Source organism: Hibiscus syriacus, unplaced genomic scaffold (assembly GCF_006381635.1).
Source record: "Hibiscus syriacus cultivar Baekdansim isolate YM2019G1 unplaced genomic scaffold, ASM638163v2 tig00110221_pilon, whole genome shotgun sequence".
Taxonomy (NCBI): Eukaryota; Viridiplantae; Streptophyta; class Magnoliopsida; order Malvales; family Malvaceae; genus Hibiscus; species Hibiscus syriacus.
Genome location: NW_024062635.1, coordinates 1,241,370 through 1,255,409, shown reverse-complemented (window position 1 = coordinate 1,255,409; position 14,040 = coordinate 1,241,370). Strand labels below are relative to the sequence as shown.

The window sequence follows — 14,040 nt, the reverse complement described above, 5'->3', positions numbered from 1 at the left end:
TTTTGTGCAATTTCCAGAATCTGATGTCCTACACAGAAAATGAATCAAAATGAACAATTAAGCCACAAAAGCCATTGATTAAAGAGTAATTAAAAAATAAAATATTAACTAAATTAAGCACTTATCAAAATGAACAGTAATCATGAGTTTTATGTACCCGGAGGATTAGGTATGTTTTGGGTCCTCCTGTGGCTATGAGGCACAAATATACCGAGGACCTTTGATGGGGTGTAACAAATATTATTTTAGATCTCATTAATCTTGATTTATTATAGAGGAACTCAAATTAATATAATTTTATTATGTCTGTAAAATTGAAATATAATAAATCATAATTTGAGACCTAAAATTAGACTCATGAATCATATTTTGGTATAAATTTTACCTCATTATCCTTTTTATAAATTTATTTTTTTTTCAAAAATAATATTTAATGTTTTTTTAAAAATTTGAATAAAGTAAGTTGTTTTCACATTAGAATCAAAATAATTATTTAATATTTTCTGATGCCACAAGGAAAGGGGAACATTCTGTAAACTGTGGGAGCTTTATTGTTTTCACAAAACAATATTTACTACAAAAACTATTTCTATTGTTCTTTCTTCTTTATTTATTATCAATCTTACAAGAAAGGAAAATATTTTGTGTAAACTGCAGCTCCAGCTTTGAGTTTTGTTAGGAAAAACATAAACTGAAGCTGAGAATAAAAACAGAGCTAAATGTGTGGTTTCAGCCTTTCAGTCCACAGCACAGGCTCCTCCATTTTCATCTGCTTTCTTCACTCTGAGCATTTCTTCTCCTCCTCAGGCCAGCTTCTTTCTTTCTTTCTTTCAAGCTTCTTATTCTCCATTTTTTTTTCACCATTTTTTGTACCATGTATGCCTGATTTGGATGTTTCTAACATGGGTTAAACTCCTTTTCTAGTTGTTTATTTCTTTTTGTATCTTTAGTTGCTGCACCTGCACTGCTCGTCCATTTTTTTTGTATTTAACTTCCATTGTTATTGTTTAGATTCCTTAGTACCTTGTCTCTCTTTAAAGTTCTTATTTTTGGGGTTTTCCTCACAAATCTGATCTGCCCCCTTGAAAGAAAGTTTTTGCCAGCATTTCCTTGGTGTTTAGTTCCGGTGATGAAAATTTTCATTTTTAATTTTGGTGTTGTCTCCGAGGAATAGTAATGCTTGAAATCTTGAAATTTGAGTAGTTTATTATAAGATCCGGAGTATAATTATATGATTTATACAAATTATGGTATTTTCATTTAACCTATGATTTTAACATTGAGTACTAAGAGCTAACTGTCGCAATGGTCTTTTGGGTGGTCCCGGGATCACATTTCGATTTGATATGATGGAGTCCAATCGATCATTTCGAATTAGGTTAATCGGACACCTAAAACTTACAACTTATCTGATCTGCAACTTACCCGAAACTAGTCGGATTTGGGAGTTGATTACAATCAATGAAAGATGAGCACCCTTGTACTGCCCTTTTGGTACCAATACAATTACATGGTTGTCTTAATTGTAAAGATTTAAATTTTAATTAAAATTTAAATGTTCGATCCAAATTACTTACCTTTAACGAATTTTGATAATTAAAAGAATCTAAAAAATTAATATTACATAAAATAAAAAATTATGGAAAACACAAAAAATGGATCAGGGTACCAATTTGTAAAAAAATATGAAATAAATAAATAAATAAATAGAAATAAATTAAGACTCAGGTTACACTAATGCTAGATGAAAGTTGCAAAATAAATAAAAAATTAGGATGCCAATTTATAAAATATGAAAAATATAAATAAATGACTAAATTGAATTAATTCAAAATTTAAAGGCAAAATTACAAATGGTGACCAAAATGAACGCCATCAAAAGCATAGAGACTACGAAAATAATTTAATTATTTTCTAATTACAACCTAGCCCCCTATAAATAGACTAAAAAATCCCATTTTATTTCATTTCTCACCACTCACTTCAAAAACAAAAACAAAAACTCTCAATGTTCTCTCCCCAAACCTAAATCGACCACCCCATCGGCGCCTAGCCCCGCAGCCAATCGTCGCTCCGGCCAGAAACCTAAAACTAACCTAAAAGTTTCTCCCCGACCCCATGAACAAAAAACCGGAGCCCAAACATTCTAAAAAAATCCCATTGACATAGATCTACGCCTAAAGTTTCGGCTTCTACCTTTGTTCGACGGTGTCCCTTCACTTTTCCAACAGTCGTTCCTCCTCCGAGTAAAAAAAGAGGCTAAATCTTGGATTTTTATGATTTTTTTGATAGTATACCGAATGGTTTTTCTTTAGCTTGATGCTTAGATACTTGGTGTTTCTTTCGTTCGATTTGCATGGGCGTTTATAGCCATGGCCGAGAGATTATTTCCTTTTTTTTGAAAAGAAAGTTCCTCTTTGTTGGACCGAAAAATCTAGGATTGCTTGTTTATTGTTGACTTTCTTGCGAGTTGGGTGATTTTGTTGTCATTTATGATCGCCGAAAAATATGGGAAGTATTTGTTCTTTTTTTGCTCCGATTCTATTTTGATTTGGGTACAAAAAATGCCTTATGATGCTTCGGTTTAGGGTGTACCAGCGTATATTGCTTCTTTCATCGGCACGTGGTCTTTGGCCAGTCGGTGACCCTTGGTGCATTTTGGACCATAACGGTCATCGTGCGACTGTTATGATATTTTTTTTCTTTTTTTAGGGTTAAAAACCTAACTACCTTCAATCTGAGTTGTTGATTAATCCTTCGATCTAACGGCTATTATCATTGCGACACTGTGGTTAAGTATAAAACCCTAGCGTATTTGGGCTAAAGTCTCTTCTGTTGGGTCAGGCAGACGAGCTTGCTTGCTGGATTGTTTCATGGACTTAACTGAACTTAAACCAGATTTAGACCTAAAAAGAAAACCAAAAATAATAATATAATATAATATAATATAATATAATATAATATAATATAATATAATATAATATAATATAATATAATATAATAACTACATAATATATACTATAATATATAGTATATATAATATAATATATACTATATAATATATACACTATAATACATACTATGTAATGTAATATAATACTATGTACTATATAACATACATATATTATATGAATAATAAATACACTACTATAAAAAGATCTCAGAAGAAAATGAGTGTCTATAATAACTTCGATTGGGATGTCAAGCCGATAGATTATTAGTTCTCACTAAAGAGCCAAAACCCTTTCTAAATTTTTTTAATTATTTGCAGGTTGGAGCTGAGTATTGATTTGTTTTCATGTATCACTGAAAATGCAACCAAAACATGGCTGGCACTCTATTATTCCTCTTCGTTTCCGAGGAAGTTCCTCAACTCGGTTGTGTTTTTCCGAATGTAAAGTCAGCAGCAGGCTGCAGTACTGGCGATGCGATGCTCCGGTGTACCTAAATGTGTATGACTTAACAACTGCTAATGACTATGTTTATTGGGCAGGTCTTGGTATCTTTCACACTGGGGTTGAAGGTTAGCTTTGTTTCTTTGTTTTTCAATTTTCATGGACATTTCTTTTGAATGAAAGGTGAAACTGTTCTAATCGTCTCATAAAGTCATTGTAGCTATTGCTTTCGCTACAATGTGACCACATCAGCACCGGGGAAGCATAAGGTTGCGGTCTACAGTTAGGCCGGGACGATGGGAACAAACAGTGGATCGGATCACATTATTTTGTATCGAAAAAATAGCATTGTCCCTCAAATTGTTCATTGAATAAACTTATTTGTCATAAAACAAAGCATTTCATCATTTTGCATTGTTTTCTTTTATCCTCATGATGTTGAAACTGGTTTCTTATTATACCTGTGGGTGCTTACAGTTCAAGGTGTGGAGTATCCTTTTGGAGCTCATGACTACCCAACGAGTGGTGTGTTCGAGGTCGAACCTCGACAATGCCCCGGCTTCAAGTTCAGGAAATCGATTTTCATGGGAACAACATGCTTGGATCCTGTCCAGCTAAGAGTGTTCATGGAACACCAATCTGCAAGTTACAACGGTGACTCGAATCACTTGATATTCAAGAGCTGCAATCATTTCTGTGATGATATGTGTTACAAGCTGACAGGCAACCATATACCGAAATGGGTGAATCGACTCGCAAGAATCGGTTGGTATCATAACACTTTATATCCTAAAATTCTTTCGGGTCAACATATCTTTGCTTAAATGCTTCAGCATATATGTTCATGTTCTTTAATTGATCCTCCTTGTAGGTTCATTGTGCAACTGCATACTCCCTGAGGCTCTTAAAGCATCTGCAGTGCGCCACGACCCCAACTCTCACCTGACAGAGAAAAGAAAAGAATAAGAAGCGCTTCGAGTTGCTTATCATCAATGTCGATGCCGCACAAGGAAGTATAGATGTCTTCGCTCTTTTTGCACTCTCATTATAAAGGCTGTCTACCGCCATGGGAGTTGAAGAGATCTAAAAGCAGTTCAAGGAAACAACAGTGAGAAAGGGTTTTACAAAGCTTTGCAGCACTGGTGTAACATGAATGGGCCAAAATCTGTACAAGTTTCTTCTTTTTCAATGTCAATGATGGAGGGTTTTATTTGATATGCAAAGTTTGTACTTTGTATTCAAAAATAGTAGAACCATTGAAATTGTTCCACCCCCTCCATTGCTCCGGGTTTGGTTCAAACACTACAGCAAAATGGGTCTATAGCGGCATTTCTAGTGGCGTTTTTTGAATAAACGCCGCTAAATACTAATACTTTTGTGGCGCTTTTATACAAACGCCGCTAAAGACTGTACTTTAGTGGCGTTTTTCTACAAACGCCGCCAAAATACAATCTTTAGTGGCGTTTTCAAAACAAACGCCGCTATATATTAGTACTTTAGTGGCGTTTTTTGAACAAACGCCGCTATAGACTAGTACTTTTGTTGCGTTTTTATACAAACGCCGCTAAAGTACTATACTTTAGTGGCGTTTTTGAACAAACGCCTCTATAGACTAGTACTTTCGTGGCGTTTTTATACAAACGCCGCTAAAGTACTGTACTTTAGTGGCGTTTTTTGAACAAACACCGCTATAGACTAGGAATGACAGAACGACCCGAACCCGACGGGGAAACCTGAAACCCGACTAAGTTCGGGTTTGAAAAATTTTGGGTCAGGTATCGCGTTTTTTTCGGGGATTTTTTCAGGTTCGGGTTCAGTATCAAGGCAACGTATCCCCGCCCCACCCCGACCCGAATATATATATATGTAATATTTTATTATTTTATATTTTTTATATTTAAGTGATTTAACCTAGGTTTCTCACTTCTTCCCCGTTCCTCCTCACTTTACTCTCTTATTTGCGGCTGCTCTCTTCGTTCTCCAGATCCAATTTTCTCACCATCAACAAATCTTCCTTTCATCATTCATTTTCATTTACGAACTACGGTTAAATTACGCCGGTAACGTCAGGTTCGTTCTTCCTTTATTTGTTTACTTTTTATACATTCGATTCATTTTTTGATTTTTTGTTAATTTTGGTTGTGTATATTTTGGTTCTGAATCTAGTACTCAGTTTCCTTTAATTATATTTTGAGGGTCTTTTAAATCGGATTTAATCTCTGGGACTTTGAAAATATGCTTGTCGTTCTAATTTCCATCGGGACTTTGAAGGAACATATTCTCAGAAGCTTATATATGGCGAACTCAGAAGTCAAGGTTTAAAGGAGTATATCAGTGAGAAGATTAGTCTTCTTTCAAACTTGATAAGCCTGTAAGTATTAGTTATGCTACCCTTCTACGTCCTCAACTCAACATCATGTATACACAGTGAAGATATGAGGAATCAATGATTTACTAAGCATGATTACCTTTCTAACTTGTCACACTTGGAGCATTTAACACAAATTATAGTCTTTCATTGCTGCTTCCTTGGGAATGACTTATCTTGTTAGTGAAAGCTACATGTTTTCTTTACAGAAATGGGTTCTCTTGGGGTTTGCGTTCCTTTTCCCAATTATCTGGAGAGCCCTCTTTTACATTTTGATTTGTGTTAAAGGAGAGAATTACTATGAACTTTGTGGCTGTGCCTAATGAATGTGAATCTTGAGTGGCTTTGTTAAGAGTAAAATTTGAGCCTTTGCATTAAAAATGGGTCTTTTCTTTCTTATTATGCCACCAATGTCTGCTATGTGTTAGACCTACATGAACCAATTATGCTTAGATGTTCATAGTTATTTGAATTTTGTTTGTGCAAAGGAGGTTAATATGTTTGCATTTGAAATCCGAAATTACTAAATATATGAACAAACTAAATTAAGCTCCGGGTTCATAGTTACTTGCACGAATGAAGTTGCTATCTTCTTGTCTTGTTTTCAATTCATAGATGAAGAATTATCCTTTTTTTGTGGACCCATGGTGGATCTTAACCCAATAGAATTGATTACTGCAGACTTGCATGTTTGTCACACAATTTTATCACTTAAAAGCTCTTGCTTTCCGAGTTACTTTAAGAATTTAACATTGAAATTTGCTACAGATGCCCATTTCAGGAAAACTGGATTGCAAAGTAGGACATAGAAAAGTTACATGTATTTTTTAAATTGTTCAGGAACCTGAGTACTAATTCCTTGCACGATTGTAAGTGTTAATTCTTCCATTAAACTGAAGTGCACTGTAGACTCTTATAACAGTCTTTCTTCCATTTTTTCTGGCATTTGTTTCCTTCTGCTAGGTGTTCTTTTTACTCTTAACGAGCAAAAATATTGTTTGATAACAGTTTGTGTTGTAAATTTCTGTAACAGCCTTTTTCTGTTAATTTTCTATATCCTACTTTACTTTTCGATGTTTCTGCAAGATGATGATTTGATCAGTAGCTCCATGATTCAACTTTTTATAGAACCTTCTTGGACTATTTTGTTTCTTTTCTTGAAGTCGATTACTCTTATAAATTACCAGGGAACATGCTCCAGTATAGAATATTATAGAGAGTAAATAGTCGGCTATTTGTTTCTTGTGGTTGCACACTTTATGTTCAAGTCTTTTTGGTGTCATTACTTTCTCTATCTTTTCCTATTATTATACATTTATTAGGATTTTTCTGTTTTTATGTTGGATGTAAAAACTATTTCTACTGGATGTGCATGAGAATGACATTGTAGCAATCATATAAGTTATGTCTATAATCCTTTATTACTTGATAACTTGTGTCATTTGGATGTTTAGGTACCTTTTGCCGTTGTTGCTTCAGTATGATTCAACTGTAGAGGAATCTGATACAGCAGAGTCTCATGGTGTTGGTGCTAGTATTCAAAAGAAGATTGGGAATGATGTTTGGAACTGTTGGAAATTGTGATGTTTGGAAATGTTGGATGAGGTAAATTGTGATATGGAAATTGTGATGTTTGGAACTGTTGGTTAAGGAATCACTATATTTCTTTGTCAACATTACTACTTTGACGTGAATGATTGCTATTATGATTTGATGTGGTCTTTTAATCTTATTGAATTTAATAGCTAGTCGTCTAATGATTATAAATTTTACTTCATTTTTTATGGTTTTTTTGTTTTATGTTATTATCTGCTGACATTTTCTCGCATGCAAAATTTCATCTCTTATTGTCAAATTCAACAAATATATCTTCATTTATCGATAAATGGGTTATTCGATACAATTGAACTAAGAGGAGAAGATGAGATTTTGCCCATTTTCTCAAATATGGTTTTTACCCATTTCTTCTCACTCACTCATTTAATGAATTTCATTTCTTTTTAAAATGTTCTGGATCTTTTTAAAATGGTTTTTACCCTTTTAGGCATATGCATTTTTGGAGTTGACAAACGGAAATTTAGATCAAGCGCCAAGAATCTAAGAGTAAGAGAGAAGAAGAGATGAAAATCTTTTGTTGGGTCTGTTTAGTGTTTGTAATTGTTAGTGTCAGTGCTTTTGATGTACATAATTTATGTTATGAACTATTTTAATTCGAATTCGGAACTGAACTTCTTTCCTGTTAGACGCTCAGAGATGGCATTCAACATTGGTTGAGGTCCAACTGTGGAAACCCAGGGTAAGTAATTTATGCTAATAAGTTTACTTTTTTTAATTATTTATTTTACTTTTATAGTCAAGATCTATTATTACATATTCATGTCTAGGGATAAATCCCCACTTGATCAACTTTATTCACTGTGCAGCAAGGTATGGCGATATAGAGAGTTGAGACAGGAAACTAGTATGCCTTCGCTAATAGTTCTTCTGGTTCTTAAAGAAATACATTTCACATTGTTGCAGTCTCATGAGCACAATTATTCTATGCCGTCTTTTACATGTTTTTTGATTTAATAGAATTTTACCCCTTGGATAGCAGTACAGACTAATCTTCCCTTAAAAGCCTTTGGTGATTATTTAGTACATAATGCATAAATATATCTATTTATGCAGAGTTGTATGTACATATGCACAACAGAAGGGATACACACACTACTATGAAGTACCTTATAAATAGAAAAGTAGTTTTTAGTTTATTTACTTTGAAGGATAATGTGATAGTTTCTATGGTGCAAGTTGATAACATTGATTTCATCTCTCTTTCCGATTCTATTGTCCACTCAAGATTATTAGAATAGGGAAAATATATCTTCTTTCCGATTGTTGTTGCTCACTTTATTTGTTGACTTAACTTACAGGAAACTCAGTCAAACTTGGAAATAAAGTACCTAGTAATCCCAGTGTGTAATTTTGGACATTCTGAAGTTTCTTCTTCTCTGTTTTCGCTTGAGTTCTATTAACTTAAATGATTTGTTGAAAGCATCATATTACATGTTATTTCTTCCTTCGTTTTTCATTTTATGTACAATGCGTAAAAATCAAATTTTAGAGTGTGAATCTTATTCATTGGTGTCATTATATAGCTTATATCCACACACTTTTGGTTGCCGTCTTGCAGCTACTACAAATGTAGCAGAAGAAGCTGAAGAGACTAAAACGGCTGGTTTGACTAGCCAGCTTATTCCAAATCCATCTGGGGTGAGTTCATATCTGTTCTTTTAAAACATTAATGGAAGCTATGTATGTTATGTCAAGTCATTATTGGTATCTTTTTCCACCTTTAAATTATAAAAATGTTTTGACCAGTAGATTTTGAAGTTACTGCACAGTAGCTGTTTGAAGCAACTGTGAGGAAATTATATATGGAAATTAGAAAAAGAATGTAATTGATTTTTCTTCTTTTTGATCTACTCGTAATTTACAAATATGGAATAAATATGTTAATATTTCATGTTTTGGTATTTCTTTAATAAATGAATGAAAGAACTTATACTTCGAGTTATATTTGAAAAGTTTGTTGTTTATAATCTCTAACTGTAGGTGGAATCTCTAATCAGAGATGTTTGCGATACAACTTCCATTGCAGAGCTTGAACTGAAAGTAGGTAGATTTGATTATTGTGCCATAAATATCTTTATTAATGTGAATGAATTTTCTACTTGAATTGTTTTGTTTTGAATCGAAGCAATTGCAGATGTTGAAATTTATTCTTACTCTTTCTGCTGCCTCCGTTTTAGCTTGATGGATTTCGACAATACATTGTGAGAGACTTAGCTGGAAAATTCTAAGGGAGGACGATGGTACGTCTTTGCCATCTGTTCAATATACATTTCAACTTGCGGTATTTTATGGTGTCCCATGGTCAGTTATTCTAACTTTCTTTACTTAATACGACAGATTCCGTTGGATACGGCGATGCTCTCATTGCACTTCTACCTTCTTTTCCCGGGATAAAGAAGCTGCAGTAGATGATTCGATAATTTCGCTCGTTACCAACTGGTTTGTCGCAGATGTAAGCTTTGTGTCATTTAGTACTTGAAATGTGGAACTTGTGAACATCACTGGGAATCTACCATTGAACTTGAAGCATTTTCATTCATTGCAACCATTGAACATACATTTTATGTTATTTTGATAACTATCGAAACAATGTTGGTAACCATTAATTTATCGTTTGTAACTTTTACTACATTTTAGCTATTTTTAAATTATTTGATACATTTTAATACAATTATTTTAATATCTGCAATATATGCTTTGATTTGTAGATCTGATTATTACTGTGGGTGTAAAGAATGTCTTTAATGGTGTTTTATGCAACTTATGCAACTACTACTACTAGTGACATTTGCAGCGTTTTTAGATGAAAATGCCACTAATAATGGGCTTATTTGCGGCGTTTTTAATTACAAATGACATTATATACATAGTCAATAGCGGCGTTTGTAAAGAAAAACGCCGCTAAAAGCACAATCAATAGCGGCGTTTGTAAAGACAAACGCCGCTAAATATAAAGTCAATAGCGGCGTTTATAAAGACAAACGCCGCTAAATATACAATCAATAGCGGCGTTTATAAAGAAAATGCCGCTAAATGCACAATCAATAGCGGCGTTTGTAAAGATAAATGCCGCTAATACAAAGTCAATAGCGGCGTTTATAAAGCCAAACGCCGCTAAATACACAGTTAATAGCGGTGTTTATAAAGATAAACGCCGCTAAATACACAGTCAATAGAGGCGTTTGTAAAGACAAACGCCGCTAAATACCAATACCTATTGCGGCGTTTGGCATACAAACGCCGCTAAATATCAATACCTATTACGGCGTTTTTTAACAAAAAACGCCGTGAACTTTAGCGGCGCTATTTTCAACGGCGGTTTTCGCGACGTTTGTCTTAACGCCGCATGTGTTTTTAGCGGCGCTTATAAACGCCGCTAAAGGTAAAAAAACGCTGCAAAAAGCATGTTTTGTTGTAGTGAAAAGAATCTAAAATTAACCCTGCTAATTTTGTATTCTCGAATCATATTTTCATGTATTATCAAGATTTTGTAATTACATATGTTCGATCATACTTAGCTCCAAATGATCGATGACAACTTTATATATAAAAAAACTAAATATTCATGTCTTTTTTTATAAAAAAAACTAGTTAATCTTAGCATTTGGTTTCTCCTTGTCCAACGATCTTAAAAGAGTGTAAAACTAAAATAGTTTTACATAATATAACTGGATCATATATATATATATATATGGTTACACGTAGAAGATAAGTACTAACATGAATGCAAACAGAATTAGTAATGCAAACATTATTTCCAATTACTCAATAAAATAAATATTATGTTATAAACTTTTTCCTATCAACATATAATAATGGGTAAACTACTACATTGATCACTTTTCTTTTATATTTATATAATTTTGCTCACTATATTTTAAAACATTAAGTTTTAGATATTTATATTATCATTTTATTAAGTTTGAGTCACGTTATTGATTGTTATAATTTGGTCACCGAGGTGCTAATAATAATAAAAATATATATATTTATGTGCATTGTGTCTTGTTTTTTTAGCATGAATTGTGTAAATTTAATTATAACAAATAATCATTAAATGTGTTAAAAATGTTTTAGATGTAATAAATCTATATCTTAAACATGTCATAATTGTATTTAAATGTCTCAACTGTGATTTGTTGAAATTATAAATCGGAAAAGTTGAAATAATGGTTCTTTGTCATTGATTTTATCAAAGTTGTTTTCTTTTTCCTACTATAGTGACTGGAATTCTGAGAAGTTAGATGAGCATTTTACTAGTAAGACACTTGAACATTCATGAACTTTCTAGTGAATGGATAATTAAAGGTGAAAGAATTTGGCTAAATGATTTTCCAATGGAGGGAAAGGCTTTCAAATAGAAAAAGAAAATACACTAAAAATATGATAATACTAATACTAATACTACTACTACTAATAATAATAATAATGGTGACAACAATGATGGCGGCTGATGGTGATCGACAGTAATGGATAACGGTGTTGAGTTGTTGCCGGTGATGGAAGACTTTGGTCAAATTGATATTTTAACTAAAGTTTAGTGGTTAAAATGATATTTTATCTAAAGTTTAGTGTCAAAACAATATTATATCTTAAATCCAAGGGTCAAGTTAAAAATTAACCCCTTTTAACTAACTTGCCACATCATCAAACTAACATTTAACTACTTAGTGACCAAAATGTAACAATCGATAGTGTAAGTGATAAAAATTTAATAAATCAATCACATAAGTGATCAAAACTTAACTTTTTTTTAGTTTAATGAATAAAAATATACAAATATGAAAAAAAGTGATCAATTCAAAAATTTGCCCTCGAATAATTCACTTGCAGGGGAATGTTTATTGAAGTGATTCCAAAATACTGTTTTAAACGCAAAATCATTCTCAAACAATACATGTTCAGTTAAAAAATTAATATGATTATTGGCTCAAATCAAAAAATTTAAAAATAGTACTTTTTGTTGAGAAAACTCATTGAAAAACTCATTTGGAGTAGTATTTTCAAACACAGTGTTGCTTGTAGGGATGGGCACGAGACCCGAATTCGACAGGTTCCGACCCGGCCTGACCCGATCAGGTTGATTTTTTTAAAAAAAATTTGGTTTGGATCGGGTCGGATCGAGTTGGTTTTTAGAGGTTATGTTTGGGTCGGTCGGGTTCGGATTTAGGGTAAAAAATATCTGACCCGACCTAAAAAAATTATAATTTTAACTTATATATTTAGGGATAATTGCAGTAATGTCCCTCTACATATTATATTTTTCCATTAAGTTCTTATTTTATTGAATAAAAATAGTATTTTAAATTATTTCATTAAAAATAATATTTTTAATAAATATATGATTTCGGTTAGGATTGAGTTCTGATTTTATCTCAAAAAGGTAAATCGGATTCGGATCGGATGGGAATTGTATATTTTTCAAATAAGATTCGCGTCGGGTAGAGAATGTATAATTTTCCGATAGAGTTGAGTGAGAATGAAAACTCGATCCGATCCGATCCGATCTGATCCATATCCATCCCTTGTTGCTTGGTTTTGGAAGCCTAGGATTGGGTGTTTAACCCACAATTTAGTTTTTCCGTTATTATTTACCAATTTTATCCAGCCAAAGACGAACAAGTTTAATAATGGGGCAGAAGCTCCATCATTTTGTATGCCTTACGAGCATGCCATATAAACTCATAATTTTGCATTATTACTTGGTTCCCTTAATGGGATGCTCCTCATTATGTCAGTTCCCCAAAATTACTAAACGTTGTTCATATCTTATCAAGCTTTTTTCTTTTAACTTAATTTGTTATTCTTCGAATCCATTAAACGACCTCAGTGATTAAAAGAAGTGTTGTTCTTCCTAGAGGCCCCTAAACCCTATTTTAAAAAAATAGCTATTCTTCAAAATTACTAAATATTATTCACATCTTACCGCATTTAAGTTGGTCTCTCCTTTTAATAGCCAATTATACAAATTCATCCAAAAAGCACTGGCTGATGGTAATACATGTAAGGCTAAATTTAAAATAAAATTGAAATTAAGTATTAATTAAGATGATTGCTTGGTAATTTAGTATAGTCAACTCTTATTATTCTTAAACCCCTAGCATTGTTTGTCTTTAATAACTATGCTTTCTACATCCTTCACTTGTGTAATCATAACTAGGCGTTGACAAACTCAACCACGTTAATCAAAGCATAGCTATAAAGCTACCACATTTTTTTAATCTAATTTATGAAGTCAACCAAATCAAATAAAATTCCTCCATCGATAAATTAAGCAAGAATTATTGCATGAAAAAAGGGGAAAAATCAAGATTGAGATGAAAAGAGGTATTTCACTTAAGTTTATTGATATAATTATTTGATATGGACAATATTAAACGTTTACATTATGGTTAGTGTAATATGTAAGAAGATAGGGGGAGAATGGTTAGTGTAATATGTAAGAAGATAGGGGGAGAGCGGCTAAGAAAGCTATTTCTTTTAAAATCTTTAAATTCTCGTATAATTTAAATATTTATTTTACTTTTTTAAAATAAATTATTTTCGTCTCCCAAAATTTTATATATTTACTATACTCTTATAATTTTATAAATTTATCCTTAACATAAAATATTGTGTTCTGATTCATCTCTGTAAGAAAAATAAAACCAAATATACTTA

At 32.6% G+C, this 14,040-nt stretch overlaps 1 pseudogene; it reads left to right on the top strand.

Annotated features, from left to right (window-relative positions):
* The first annotated feature begins 2,571 nt into the window (after positions 1-2,571).
* Positions 2,572-4,602, top strand: LOC120114211 (annotated as a pseudogene).
* Positions 4,603-14,040: the final 9,438 nt, after the last annotated feature.